This window comes from Ooceraea biroi, chromosome 2 (assembly GCF_003672135.1).
Source record: "Ooceraea biroi isolate clonal line C1 chromosome 2, Obir_v5.4, whole genome shotgun sequence".
NCBI lineage: Eukaryota > Metazoa > Arthropoda > Insecta > Hymenoptera > Formicidae > Ooceraea > Ooceraea biroi.
In genome coordinates this window covers 13,271,206-13,287,365 of record NC_039507.1, presented here as the reverse complement: position 1 = coordinate 13,287,365, position 16,160 = coordinate 13,271,206, and the positions used below count along the sequence as shown (strand labels likewise).

Below are 16,160 nucleotides of genomic sequence, written 5' to 3'. Positions count from 1 at the left end.
GGGATAGGACTGTTAACTGATCGTTACAATCGTCTGCTGCGTAACAACTCCCCGTTATTGTCGTAACAACCCTTACCGCCCCGTACCGCTGGTCCTCCCTCGGTCCCGATAAACGTGACAAACGGTTTAAAAATAGTTTTAACCTAACGGCGGGGCACAGACGCAATGCGAATAGCAAAGAAGAAAGATATTAAGTGAGTCCAGAAAAGAGAACTCCATCCGGGGACGCGCGCTGGGGCTAACCCCGCCCGGGGTACGCAGTATCTCAAGCCAGCGTCTCACCGGCTGTACTTGGCGGAGCACTGGTTTCCCTTGCGATAACAAACGTTATTTCCGTGCTCCATGCGCGGAAGAAACTAGCTACTCTGGTGGCCGGGGCGATATACATTGCCGATTTTTGTCGCGCGATTTATTCGGAGTCCAGTAAGCACCGCTGTTCTTCATGACGATGAATGTCGCCGGGACGCTTTTACGTTATTTATTATTCTTCATTATACGTTGAAGGACCCATAGCTGTTTTTATTGCTGGCTACTTTGCTGGAACAAAAACGATGTACTTTTAATGCGTAAATGATAAAAAATAATATGTTAGGCAGGGAATCCTGGAGTCGTCTGTTTTACCATGAAATTCATTCCAATCAAACTTCTTTTTGGTTGCATGAAACAACAAATCCTTTTCCATAATTACAATATACATAAAAATGCGTGCCAATAGACTGGACTTTATGTTACAAACGGAAAAAATTTCGAAAATTACAGTTTTATTACCGACTTGTGGCTTGTCTCGTATGATAATATACTTATAATATATAAGTTGTGCAGTTTGTATGTACAAAATGAGTAGCTATTGGCAAAGAGACAGAAGGAAAGAATATAAGGAAGCTTTAAAAAGAGACTTCAAAAGTCTAGTAAAACAATTAGAATGGAATAAAAAGTTTGAGCATATGTGCATCTGTAAAATCGTGACCAAGAGTAAAACAGAGCACAAGAGCATTAGTTCCTTGATATCGTGCAAAAGGATTTCTTTCATCGTGCAAAAGGATTTTTCATTCTATGCAACCAATGAAAAGATCTATTAAAAAAACTCACTCATTTCGTTGGTAATACAGACGACTCCAGGATCCCCTTAAGAGAAAGCAAAGATGTACTTAGAGAAAGGAAGATTACACATGTTTGTGTAATCATCTGATTCCTCGAGTCTTTTAAGAAACTTTTGGCGAAACTCTTTGTAGATCTCGCAATTGTCGTGTGTCTGTTGATGTGAGTCAAAAAGCAAGCGCTTTACCGGGCGAGTAGTGTCGGCGACCCTCGCGACAACGGCGTCCTAATTAAATTTATTCGGCGATGGAGGCAATTATGGAGGCAATAAGAGTACGAAATCCCTTAACAAAATAATGTCTTCAAAGTGAAGAACAAATTCTCGACGAAGCACGCCCCAAAGCGCGGCTGGAGATAATACGTACGAGCCGCCGCTCGAGGAACGGGACGAGGGATGAACCGAAGAGGGTGTCCCGGTCACCGCGCCCTACGGGCTACATTTAAAAGTATAATTTAAAAATGGCGGCGCAGAACACACGAAATGGCTCATAAGCATAATTTATGCGGTCGTTTCGCCAACCCCTCGGCAAGTCTGTCTCTCACACTTTCTCTCTCTCTCTCTCTTACGTTTAATAAAGGGTCTTCGCCGCGTGCTTGGCTGGCTGACTAGGACGTCAGTCTTTTTGTTTTCGGAAACTGTCGCCCTTCCTCCGGCTGTCCTTACCTTTCATTTGAATTCGTTAACTCGACGATCGTCGAATCCTCCCGCTTGCGCCCTCCTCTCCCCTTCGCTCTTCGCTAGCCGCGTTTCGGAGCTGGAAGCTGCGGGCGGAATCGATCTTCTTACGAATCGAGGCAGAATAATTCGCAAGAACCGCGACGGCCTGCATCTCATCTCCGTCGAAATAAATTTCAGCGAAGAAACTCGGAAACAGAAGAAGAAGGTGTTATTTGTTACCGTCGGAAGCGCGTCGGGTAGATCGCGGAAAAAGCGGGGGTGGAGAACGGCCGATGGGGAGGGAGAGGGGAGTGGAGATCTGCTGCGGCATAATTCAGGCCGAGCTCCAGTGGATGCAGTCGTTATAATTTATGCAATGACTGTTCAGATTGAATTTGTCAATTAATTGAATCTCCGGCGTGATAATTTGTCCTATAACTATGAAAATTTAAACTCCACGCAATTTCCGGTGCACGAATTTCATCGCAAACGCTCATTAATCTTTTACAACGTAACGATCACGCGACCAGCTTCCATGGATACTTTTATCTCGCGTGTTTACCGTTCCACATTTCAAACTCACTTTCATATTATTTAATGTAACTTTGTGGAATGTAAATTAATCGATTTTTCGACTAAGAATTCTTAACGAAAATAAAACAATAAAAACAAAAATAAAAAATACAAAATTGAGTAAAAATTGGAGCGTGTCAATTTCGTTTTTTTAACAATGAGTTTACAGTTATTTGTATCACGCTATAAATGTCAGACTGGTAGTAAAACTGCATTGTCGGATATAGCTGATTGCACGGATTGCTACTCCGGAAAGACGGAACCGTCTCGCTCACAGTTCGAGTTATCCCAGACGAGGAAGTTCGCTTATTCTTTTATTATCTTATTATTTTATTATCTTATTTATTTTATTATTTATCTTATTTTATTATCTTATTTATTATTTTTATTATTATTTATTCTTTGGTAACGGGGAGCAAAGTCGCACGATTTATCTGCGAGAGAGCGATACTACTAACGGACGTTTCTACGATTCCGGCTGGCATCCTTTGATCATCGAGCATCGCAACATTGCCGCATGCTGACGGATGTCGTATTTCTTTAAGTTAACCGTTTGTGGATTAAACATCAAAATCCTTTCTGAATTATCTTCCCTGTGCACGACGTACGTTTCACAAGAAACCACCGAGAAATAATAAAACGTGAATGTGTTACATTGTATTAAAGAGAAATAACTTGTATTAGTAATGTTTAATTACGGTATCCCGTGCAGAAAATTGTTAGGGCCTAATATGAAAGTAAAGGCCCCTATAAGGAATAAATAGGGATGTCCTAAAAAGGGATGCCCTATCATTGCCACATCGTGGCCCGATTAGATATTATATTTTTTATTATTTCCTTATAAGGTCCCGAAAAAAATATTTGTCCCTTATAAGGTCCCGAAAAAATATTTGTTACATACCATTCTAGGGCCATATTAATATTGAGGAAAATGAATCGGGTCCTACTTAGGACCCTATAAATTTTTTTACACGGGATATCGCGCCCTTAAACAAAACTGACGATTATAATGCGGCAGTTTTTACGTACGTCACTAACGAATCTCGTGCAGAAAGTCCTGCAAATTACCTTCGCGTAATCCCGTAAATACCGGTTACAGCGGGGACTTTAATGCAAGTTTAATTTCGCGCAATTATGCTATATTGCGTAAATTGGCTCTGGTCCAGGAGATGCATGTCGTATGCATTTCCTCTTCTGCGGAACGGAACAGTGCTAAAATAATCAACGAGACTGTTGAGAGACGGTTTACGTAGCAAAGCTTGGAATTAGTCGCACGTGGCAACAAAATATTTTTCAATCGCATTAATTCTACAAATTTCTGTAACATGTGTTTTATTTTTCAGGTTCTCTCTGAGATCTTTAATGCCTCTTCCATTACTTCTGTGGCGTAATTTTTCGGAGCTTTGAGCCAAACAAAACGCGTTCTCCAACTGGGTCAGTTTAATACTTTATAACCATGAATCACGAATCCTTTCGCGAGAAATTTCGCGCGCAGAACAAATTACTCCTTTCGAGCTTCTATTCGGACTTGATGATGTATAACCACAATTCGCAATTTCATCGACTAAAGCGCGCTTTTATTTAATGACTTGACTTGTTTAAATGGCTTTCTCTTCCGAGAATTTTCAGCCTTCAAATCTTGGAATGTTCTCAGTATATCTCAAAATGCATAATTTCCAAAGACACCTTTGGTGTAATTTTAACCTTTCGATATGGATAAAGTACATACTTTAAAACATTCGTAACTTTATCTTGTATCCTTGTTTGAATCGTTGTATCGTTGTTTGAAAAATGAACATGTTTCGTAACCGCGTCTAATCACGTCAATTATCCCAAGAGGAATCCAACTGTGCGTCACGCAATTCGAATGTGAGACGAGAGCTTTTTTTCCGCGTTTGTCAACCAGACAAGTGAATGTAAATTGCAAAGTGCTCGGGACATCCCGCCGAGAATTGCGCTGTTTGCGCCAATCGCATTAAGCAACTTTGTAATCGGAGTCGATGAAACGAGTTACTTTCGCAGGGAACTCGGAGGACAAGTCGTACTCGTCCGCAAACTTCTCAACGTTCTCATAGAACACCGGGGCTGCCACTTCGAAATTTCATGGAGAGTACACAAAAATCCAATTGGACGAATTAACGCATCTGTTGATCTTACGGATAATTACGTCGCGATCGCGCCGCGATATCGCCGTGGATCATTAAGCTGGATCCTTCAGAGCGGAGTTTGCGCTAGACGCAGGTAATACCCCCTACATCTCCCACTTTACGTGGCTCCCCGGAAAAAATTTCAGCGAATGAGGGCTTTTCAGCAGGAAACGGGATCCTTTGTATCCACGGCTCATTAGATGGAATCCTTCTATGGGGAATGTTAAGAACTATATCCCCTTTCTTCGTTTTACGAGTTATTCAACGGAGTACGACTATAGTAAAAAATTTGTATAAGTCCAACTTTCGCCTTCAATTACACCGCGTTATTCTACAGCGAATTCTCGGTAGCAAGGATACCGCGTTCACTTCATGGATCGCATACCTCCAACCGACTGGTCGAAGTCTCCGAATACCCGTTTCCAGGCATGAAATGTTTTACGTATTTGCGTTCACCGTGCCATCCGTAAGATTAAAATGAAAGCTTGGATCAGACACCATTATTCAATGCTTCTTGGGCAAGTAGACTTTATACTCGCCTGAGGTGTACTTTAATTACTATCAAATCAAATTAGAACATCTGCATATCTTATTCATAAACGACGGAATCAGCTTGCGTAATAAAAGAAATAGATTTTTTAAATAAAAATTGTAATAAATTTCCTTTATTATATAATAGTTTCTTTTTATTTTACATAATTTTCTTTATTACATAAAAGTTATGTAATAGTTAATTTACCTTATTATATAATAGTTACAAGAAAATGTTTTGCGGAAATATCAATATCAATATTGCTGTTTACGCGGAAATCTAACTAGCGGGATACCAATACACGTAATCGCGGTGTGAGCGTTAAACGCGATAATGAACGAGATTGCTTCCATCGAAGCGGAAGCGACGTAATTCCTCGTTATTTCTTGCGGCATCAAATTGATCCATGTTTAGACAATGGCGGCGGACGTCACGGTAAAAACGTCGCTTTGCCCGTCGTATCAGATTAAACGCTTTAGACAATGGCGCGAACTTTGGAAGTCTTCCTTCCCGTCAGTCGGCGCGTGTACGTATCGGCAAAAAGCACGCCAAGCGGGCGAGAGACGTTTTATCTCCTATGGGGAAGTTTTCCCTCAATGCGCCGCGGCTCGCTGGATTTTATTCGTTCGCGCTTCGTATTTCCGCAGCCGCTACAATAAAGTAAGTCCCGTCGTTCGATAAAACGTCAAGCCACGAATTTCCGGCGACTTTCCGAGGACGTCAACATCGAGGGCTGGCGAGCGCGCGAGCGGAAAAAAAGAACACCCTTTACGGAATCGACAAAATGCGCCGGGGATATTTGGTCTCTCGCGAGAGAAACGCTCGAAAATTCGCCCGGTCGGTGAGGAACTTTACGCCGCAGGGCGCGTCGGATTATCGTTCTTTCCACGTGATGACTGGAATATTTGACGGCCGGATTTCTTCGCCGAGGAGGTATTTGTCTTGCATTTGGCACTTTGCTATTGGGACTAGTGGAAATGCAAAATTGGAACAACGCATTATCAGCGGTGACGCGCGAGTGGCAGCTGTAACGCGCGAGAGACCTGGAGCAGCGGCGATGTGTAAAATTTACTGATATTGACAAGCATCGATTGTTAAGAACAAGTTGCATGTACATCATAATGTACGTATAAATGGAGATGAAGCAGTAGATTCGTACATTCTTTTTTTGAATTTACTATGTAACAACAATGTGTATTTATTGTACTTTCGTAATATATAAAACTGATTGAATAGCATATATTGGGTCATTAAGTATGAAACTTTACAAATAGAACATAAACTGTTGCATTTTTTGGCACATGGACATGATTTATTTTCAATCGAAGTATGCGCCCATGTTATCTACACACTTCTGCCATTTTAGTGGTAGTTGATCTATGCCTCTACTATAGAAGCCAGGAGTACGGGAATCGATGAAGTCGCGGAAGGCTGTTTCGACTGCCTGTTGAGAATTGAAGAATTTTCCCACCAAGAAGTTGTCCAAATTCCGGAAGAAGTGATAGTCGGTAGGTGATAGATCTGGTGAATATGGTGGATGACGGAGAGTTTCCAATTCCAACTCCTGTAGCTTTGCCACGGTCAGTCGTGCAGTGTGCGGTCGAGCATTATCATGCAACAGGATTGGCATTGACCGATTGACCAATTTCGGTTGTTTAATAGCAAGTTGTTGCATCATTTCGTCCAGTTGCTTGCAATATACTTCAGCCGTTATCGATGTACCAGGTTTCATAAAGTTGTAGTAGATAACACCTGATCTGGACCCCCAAACAGTCACCATAAGCTTCTTCTGTGTAATGTTGGGTTTCGCGTGATGTCTCGGTGGTTCATCAGCGTTCAACCACTGATGTGAGCGTTTACGATTGTCGTAGAGTATCTACTTTTCATCGCAGGTCACAATTCGATTCAAAAAAGATTCATTTTTGTGACGGGAAAGCAAAGAAAGGGAAGCCTCTAGACGTTGCGCCTGCTGCGCATCGGTCAATTCGTGCGGGACCCATTTGTCCAACTTCTTTATCTTACCAATTGCAGCTAAATGAACAATATGGTGGGTATAGAAACATTGAATATCGATGCCAATTCACGTGTACTTTGAGATGGATCGGACTCTACTACGGCTCTCAAGTGATCATTATCCACCTTCGTCTTTGGTCTTCCACGTGGCTCATTAGCGAGGCTGAAATCTCCATCTCTGAAGTTTTTGAACCAATTGCCCACCGTTGCTTTAGTAGTTGAACCTTCACCAAATACAGCGTTGATATTACGAGCTGTCTCCGACACTGTGGTTCCACGGCGGAACTCATATTCATAAATCACACGAATTCTGAACTTTTCCATAGTTCTATAAAAAAGAATCCACCAATAAAACTAATGAAGATATTTGAACAAACAAATATGACATTTGAAGAGCGAACATACATCTATTACACTAACCTAACCTGATACTGACGTCTGGCGCCAAATTTGAGATAACAAATGTTAAAGATGGCGCTTTTACATTTGTAAAGTTTCATACTTAATGACCCAATATAAACGCGAAATTATTTCTTGAATATTATTTCTCTTCGGTCTCGTAACATACTTTTATCCAGTTGCGATCTAATGACTGATTAGCGGTGATTACGAGATAAACAATTGCGGGAATTTGTTCATTATAGGATTATATTTTTCGAGAAAGATGCCACTATTCTCGCGCGATTCGTTATACCTTATTTGTTACTGGTGGGTTCCGGACCGGGTCTTTTCGCGGTTTTTTGGCTTCTCAGGGGAGCGACGATTCTCAACGATTCAATCAGCGCGGCCAATCGAATTCGACAATTGAGTAATCCGGTACTCCGTTCAGCGTTTCTTCTTTTCCTTTAGTGCTTCCTCGTACTCTCCTCCGTTACTCACTCTCTCGAAGAACCGAGAAGGCGCTGCCGATTACGAAGGGAGAGATCCCCGAACGCACAGCGGCTGAGGCAAGAGATGTGAGAAGTAACGAGAGGCCATTAAAGCGAAGAAAGAGTTCACGCCTCCAATTTGTGTTAAATTTTAAGCGGAAACTTATCTCGATAATGAAGATGTCGGTTTAAAAGCGAGTTCGCGCGACTTTAAGAGACTTTTCAGCTAGAAGCGATTATATGATAAATGATACGAGGAAAATGAGGAAAATACAAATTCACATAAAATGATTTATTATATCAAGCTCAATCTCAAAGCCACAAATTCAATTATATACCGAATTATACTATTTTAATATCAAGACACATTTTAACCCTTTGAGTGCGGAGCTCTTCAGATTGAAACGCTCTATGATGACGGCGCGCGGCTCGCAGTTGCGATCGCTGTGGACAGAATACTTTTTCATTATGAACGCATGTATGAGTTCGTAGTCTACGTCGATAACTTTCTCCGGACGCCTATGAGCGCCCATAGCACTCAAAGGATTAATGATTTTTCGAATTCTTATCGTATACGCAGAAAATGAGATGCGTCTAAATTATTGGGCAAAAATTGCATTATTTTCCTTTGCAATTAAATCTAAATAAATTTGATTGTAAAATGCAGTTGCGTTCTATTTGTGTTATGTAATACAAAATACATTTGTTGGTACATAGATGGAATTGCTCAAATTGTATACAGTGGAAAGTATTTGAATTTGCATTTACACATTTAAAACTCATTAAGATTCGCGCATATTCCCGAACCGAGAGCTACAAAGGCACGATATTACAATGCTATAATATGCTCAAGATTCCTCTTACAAGCAAACGCATATTTCGCGTGTAGCTACGCGAAATCTCTTGCTCGCATCCCATTTTAATAAGAGCAAGGGTGGAGGACCGAAATTTTCAGCGAATAACGGGTGCCTGCTTTCTGCGAGATTGCATACCTACTCGGGGAAAAGCCTGCAGCACGTGAAAACTTCAGCTAAGGAAATTACTAATCGCAACGAGTGCTAGAACTCGCACACGCACACACATGCACTCGCGCGCACGCGTACACATGTGTATACACACACACGCGCGTACCACGTTACATTTGCGTAGTACGTATCCCCGGAATTGGACCTTGTCTGCGACTGATAAATTCCCGTCCGCGCGCGGAATAATTTTCTTTAACAAGCTTCGTGGTTTATTTCTATTAACACAGCGAAACAGCGAACTTGCTGTCAGCTAGATTGGAAAAGAGATCATGATCAACTTAACATAATCGCGTGGCTAATGTACGAACTGATGATTTACATAATTTGTGACTCCGCGAGAGATCCGAGTTCACGATTTAACGAATGGAAGAAAGATGATAATCTTGGAGAAAGACAGAGAGGGGAGACGTCGAACCGTTTTCATCATCGGCGAGATCGTTGAAAACGCGGAGAGATGCGTCGTGCGTCGTTCGCGTTTCGTCCTCCTTTTATCGTGGGATTTGTCGATAAACGTCGACGAAAAGTTGCGGGCAACCCGTTTGAAGAGATAAACGGCTCCCCACAAATCGACGTTGCAGCTGAATCGCAAAAGGTTGGGAAAATCGTAGGTACGTCATCACGTTCCCGGCTACATCAATCTTGACTCCGACTTGTCAACGTCAACGACAATCGCGGGCTCATCGCTCGCGCGTGGAAAATATTTTCTCCGAGATCGAGGAACTCATCCTTTAAAGCGGCGCGGCGGGCGGGGGTGCACGCGAGGGGTGCTCCTCGCTCCCCTCAAAGAAGTAACCGCGAGCAATACTTTGAACACTATAGTTTTCATCCGATTTGCGAGAAGCGACGTATTAAGTGTTGTTTAAAGCGGCGTAGCTTCAACTTTTTAAATTTTTTTCTGCTGTAAACTGTGATACCTATATATACATGTTTTAACATATGTACATGTACGGCTCGGAGATGTATTATACGACGTGATGCAGTGAGCGAAGTAAAGTAAAGAGATGGCGGGGGAAAAACTTGAGATTGAAGATGTTCTCCTTCCTTCAAACCACCGCAGGATTTTACATCTACCGAGGCTGAGTGACTGCTTTACCAGCGTCGACGATTATCCAACATCGAGCATTTATATTCCCCTGCGGGGAATTTCGCTTATTTCAAACGGAAAGAACAGATACGCGCCATTGTGGCTTGCATGTATATTTGATGAGTATTATTGATGATCCAGTGTTTCGTTTTTCGTTCGCGACTGAAATCTACTTGTGCGCATTTGAATTTAAAAGAGGGATATCTTAAAAAAAGGAGAAACGTACTAATTACTTAAATGTAAAATTTGTAGCTTGGAGAACGGCTTTTCCAGCTATAAATGATCTCTCATTTTCCATTCTCCGCATATCGCATCGCTTTAATTAAAAAAAGCGCCCATTGTCTAGCGACATGAACGATTAAACATTCTTTATTCGACAGGAAACGCGTAAGGCTATCTGGAACACGTCATTCTCCGGGATTGGCGGATCCCCCGCGCTCGCTCTGCCGCCCTGCCGTGCGGGGGAGGGCAACGAAGCGCGCACATCGCATGTAACTTTATTTAATAAACCGCGTTCATGTGCACGAGGCGCAAACAGACACCTGGTGTATGTGTACGAATATACAGTAGATGGGGCGCGGCGTTTCGGTGTGCCTCGGGCGCAGTGGTTTTCTCGATTTCTGACAATTTCTGTTTGGTTCTCCATCGAGGCAGCCGCCCTTCACTCGCACGTGCCGCCGCGTCTCGCTTCGTTTCTTCCTTTCTCTTTTCCTTCCTTTATTTTTTACATCTCGGTGGTCGCCGCGAGCGGTTTTTATTCGTCGCCACGCGCTATAGCGCCGGCTCTAGCTGGTCGATTCTCAGCCGGTTGTCGCGGTGTCGTCCTTCAGGTTTTTTTTTCCCACCGTCGTCGTCCCGGCGGAAACAATGCGCCTGCGGTTTCACAATATCGAGCAATCATTTATTTCCGGATTCGAAAGGCGGGATGCACATGCGGCGAGGGAAAGCAAAACGTGAGACAATTACTCAATGTTGCCGGAGCTGTGCGCCGCGCCGGGTGGATTTTGCCGGTGCGGTTATTGAAGATAATTGGGAGCAGTCACCGAGGGGAGAGAGAGAGCGAGGGAGTGAACCAGCGTCGATTCTGTGCGCGCGCGTGTGAGCGAGAGACACGATGGTATGACAGTCGCACACCACGTATCGTCGACCCGTGTATGTGACGTTTATGGATGGGTACGTCGGGGGAGAAAATACAGGGCAAATTCTTGGGCCCCACCGAGGGTTGTTCACTGTACTTATTTACATAAACATTCATCCCTAAGTAAGTGGACAACGCGGATTAGCCGTGGATTCGTATCGTCATGTAAATTCCGACGAAGGGGCGGGGAAATGCGGAATATTTCGGATTCAAATTCGTGATTTCTTATACAAACATTGTGAAACATTGGGATTTCGTTGGATTGAGAGATCTAATGTATCTGTTGGAGCGTACTTTTAACTAGGGCTCTGATTTTATTTTGTTTATCGAATATACGTGTAAACGTTAAATGTTTATCCGTTTGCACTTATTTCCAGAAAAACGTTTACTTGTGGGTAAACGTTTAAACGTTTAAACGTTTATTATACGATTATTATACGTTTATTATACGAATTAAAGATCGAAGTTTCGAAGATGTGAAGTAGTCTTCGAAGGTCAATAACTTGAAATTATGCGGTAATCGACTACATGCAACCAATTTCAGCTTGTGTTATCCTCGTGGTGTAACGTCGTCGTCGTCGTCGTCGACTTGGTGTAACGTCAATGACAAGCCAATGACGAGCCAATGAAATTAAAAATAAGAGGTGGAGAAAAATGTTTACTTGTAGAAAAATGTTTATACGTAAGGCGCGATTATAAACAGATAAACGTTTAATATACGTGTAAACGTTTTCCGCTTATACGTATAATACCTTAAAACACGTATATTCGGGAAAACGTTTCTAATGAACGGATATGCTAATTATACGTGTAAACGTGTTTCCGTTTAAACGTATAATAGCGAGCTCTACCTTTTAACGTTAATGATGTCAGACTGCAAATATTGTGCATCTTTTTTCGCGCAAGCACATAAATTTCGTAGAAACTCTAAATTACGCAGCAAGGATTTTCCCGACAAACTTTACGCGATGCAAAAAACGACGGGGAATGCATTGCCGCTCCGTCTATGAAATTAAGCGCATTACGAGCAACGCGTGGAATTAGTCGAACTTTTGACGAGAGAGCTCAACGATCTTCGCCCCCTTGAAAGCGTCGCTGTTCAAGAAAAATTCTTATGAAGTTTCCACGGCAAGACTGCTCGAGAAAATGCCCTGCTCGAACTTGGCTCGTTATTGGCAAGTAATTAAATCGAAACCTTTACGCATCTAGAAAGCCCCTGCGAGTTTTGGAGAACGTGCGCTCTCGCCATTGGTCGATTCCTCGGGCATAACGAAATCCTGATAATCGACTGGATCGAAGATGGTCGTCGTGGCGATGTCTGTCAATGGATCTCAACGCAATCCAAACTAAGTAGCCATACATATGCCGCCGCACGTCGCTGCATTCAGCTCGAGGAAGCTGGCGTATCCCCTAACAGTGTATATGTTCACAGCTGTTACCTAAATCTGCATTATGTTACAAGCGAACGAGCCCCGCGCAGCGTGCGCAAATGAGCTGCTGAAGGCGTTACGTTCGAGAAAAAGTCGTTGCACGTAATTGCGTGATTGCGACTTTACGATTATTGCCAACCATTTGCGGAATATCCGGCGTAAATACGGAGTTGCACCGGTCGGGGGTAACGCCGCGGAAAAAAAGCGCTTTCCGCTGAAATGCGGGTATTTCCGTCGCGTCTCGCAGGAACGGCGAGGCATGTACAACAAGTACATGCACGCGCAATGGTAACTTCTTAGCGTAGATACGCTAAGCAATCGCGTGTCATGTATCTGCTGAACGCGAGCAAAAAATTGAAAAGTTACTTGGTGCACTCGCAGAGACGCCAGAGACGTCGAGCCGAGTTCGGCAAGCGCGTTCGCGATCCGGATCGCATCCCGAGCATGCAACACGTTCCCGGTGCGCCCGTTCCCGAATTTTACGGTGGCGTCGGGGTACACACGGGCAAAAGTTCGGGTCTTCCGGAACTTCGGAAAGGCGGATTTGGAAAATTATTCCGTGACCCGAGAAAGATTACTTCGCCGCGACGAGCGATTCCCCGGGAGGGTGGAACGTGCGTACCGCTCGGGAAAACAGCGAGGGCGGGCGAGAAGCGTTTCCCGTCCGTGACGGTTGTGTCTGTGGACGGGAAGGGGGGGGGAGAGGGGGTGCTCGTTGCACCGTGTAGGAACGGCATCGATACGTACGTACGGGGAACGGTAAACCGGTTGAAAACTTTCCCGGCGTCGGCACCACCCACTCCGACATTTCAATCGAACCGCTTTCTCGCGCAACACCCCGTACATCGAGTTTTCCGCGACTAAAATTCCCTATCTCCGTCTACTTGCATGGCCCTCCTCCCCCGAAAACTTCCACATCTCTCCCGCCCCTTTCTTTCATTCCCCTTTCCGCAAGACCCCCATTCACAACACTCCCTCGTCTTTTCCGTGCCACCACGTTCGCCCGACCGTTTCCCTCGTTCGTCGTTCCTCGCCCGCTGAAAGCGCGGAATTTTCTGCACCGCGAAACTTCATCTGCTACGTCGCATGCCTATCCAAGATGCTTGATTAATAATCAGAATTCCGATAGATGAAAGAGAGGGGAAGGGAGAGAGAGAGAGAGAGAGAGGGAGGGAGAAAGAGAGAATAACCGAAACTTGTAGGAAATCTCATTTTTACATAGTAAAGTTTCTATGTTTAAGTTACTGAACATGCAAATATGTGGAGACTCGTACAGTTTCATAAATAAAACTCTCTCATATACCTCGATGTCCATTTTCTGTACAGTATGAGATGCAGGTCCGCAAACATTAATTTAAATTTAATTAAAACATTAATCATTGTGCTAATCCTTTGCACGTGAATCATAGATATTGTAGAGCGATTAACACGCACGTAATCTTTTTAAATTCATTTCCATGAAACTGGTGATTTTTCAATTTTATTTTGTTAATTATGTGATGTAATAAGCCAGAGATAAAACAGTACGAACTTATCGAGCTTTTAATATTTGCTATAAATTCACGAGCGCTCCGCGAATTATCTCCCAGCGATCAACCAATTTCATCAGGCTTTTATCGGACTTTTGCCCTCAATAAATTGACGGAATTGCGTACAGGCCATTGTAGATACATATTATCACGCTGTTTCACTGTCGGTGAATACGTCTCTGCAGACGTGTCGGTCTGGCCGCAGCGAAATATCCTGATCTATTATTGGTTTATCAGTTGGATCCCTCTACGTGCCCAGCCGTTACAGTCGATTATCGTAAATCGTTACCATGCGTCAGTCATGTTAGGACAGAGCGAGGGACAATAATTCTCGGTTGACAATCTAATCCTGGATGGCACAGCTCCGATGCGGATGTAATTTAATGGCGAAACAAGTCGGGCGTACGTCAGGCCCTGATTGAGAGAACGAACTGCAAGATAACGGTCGTGCATCTCGATAAGTGATGATACGCGAAAATATAAATCAGACGCATGCCCACGCGTAATTCACTGGTGGGTGCTCTTGTGTGCGCAATGTTCTTTAAATGATGCGACAGCTTAAGCCGACTGATGGCTTGACAATGCTTTATTAAACGCTATCACTTTGAGATAAGCAACTTGCAGAATAAATGTACAATTCTATCATGAGGAAAGGCGCTCCTGAGGCTTTCACGTATTTACGCCATCCTTTTAATGCTTTAATAAAATGCCAGTTTCAGTTCAGAGATAAACTGTTTCTCCTCTGGATTATTCAGTCCCTCCCATTTTGAAGCATCTTGTTTTGTCACGACATTTTGCGTTTTCCCTCAAACGGTGGTTTATACGCGGGAGCTGGAGTGGCGAACGACGGAGTCGTTCCGAATCACCCCGAGACACCGTCCGCACAGTCGACAATTATCATTACTGTCATTATATTTCCTACGGGCTACACTCGTTGCTCGAGAAATTAGATTTACTGTACCATAAGCCATGATTCACGGTTCGGCCAGACGTTAGGTAGATACGACCGTGCAACCTATAGTAATCTATCGCGAAAGGGGCTTTCGGCCTGCACAATCGCTCCGATAACGCGCCATGGCACGGTGATAACAGGGTTTACCAGGTGGGGGATGAGTTGAGGTCGCTGGAGGGTGAGACGAGAGTAACGGTAGGAGAAGGAGAGAGAGAGAGAGAGAGAGATAGAGAGAAACCAAGAGAGAGATAGAGAGAGACAGAGAGGGAGAGAGCAGACCGAAGAGTAACTTGTCGAAAGATCGTATCGATCGAATGTGCAATCGAACGTGCAACGTTTCGAAATTTCCGCCACCGCTTTCCGCTTTCTGGTATCCCCTCTGCCGTGGGTAATTTGAGTTTAAAGAATTCCTGCATCGGGATAGGATTAGCTAGCGATTGGAGGTAACACCGTATATCCCGTGAAACGTTAACGGGATGTTTTTTGCGCCGAATCCTCTCAAGGTAGAATATTCTAAATGGCAGTCTGCGTTTATACCGATCAGTAATATTTGATAGGAAAAACGCGAGCGCGCGGCTAAAGTAGCAAATGCAAGCACTGCGAGGGAGAGGGAGAGGGAGAGAGGGAATGATTGCGTGAATGTGCTTCGACGAGTGCTCTCAGTGCATCAGGAATTGCGATAAATAAGTAATCGCCCTTTTTCTTTGAGCACCTTACAGCTTTTTTACGGCTCGTTTAAAGCGCAGGATTTGTAATTGCGCAGCACTACGTGCAAATAATAAATCAATTATGTAAATGAAGGTCTGTTAATGTCAATTGAGCATAACGTGTAATAAGATAAATCCGAATATTGACATCATTACTTATTAACGATCGTGATAAATATTATCTCATGCAAAGTCAAGTTATTATTATATAATACGTTTTAATTGGGCATGTTTTATAATCGCGTTATCGCATGATATGCATACATTATTCTTACATCATCATTATTGAAACTAATTATGATTCAAATATCTATTATGGCTGCAATTGTTTATCACATGTCCATTTCGGTACGGGAAATAGGATAAGACACAAATTCAATATTCAGCCGATTCAACTTGAAAATA

The 16,160-nt window shown here is 43.3% G+C and overlaps 1 protein-coding gene and 1 long non-coding RNA gene across 2 annotated transcripts in view; both read left to right on the top strand.

The window, feature by feature from the left end:
* Positions 1-16,160, top strand: part of LOC105282898 — a 102,323-nt gene that overhangs the window by 9,746 nt on the left and 76,417 nt on the right. The gene's annotated exons all lie outside the window — the stretch shown is intronic.
* LOC113563582 lies at positions 3,132-4,616 on the top strand. Its single transcript, XR_003407512.1, has 2 exons — positions 3,132-3,174; positions 3,205-4,616. It is a non-coding gene; the product is annotated as an uncharacterized LOC113563582 (long non-coding RNA).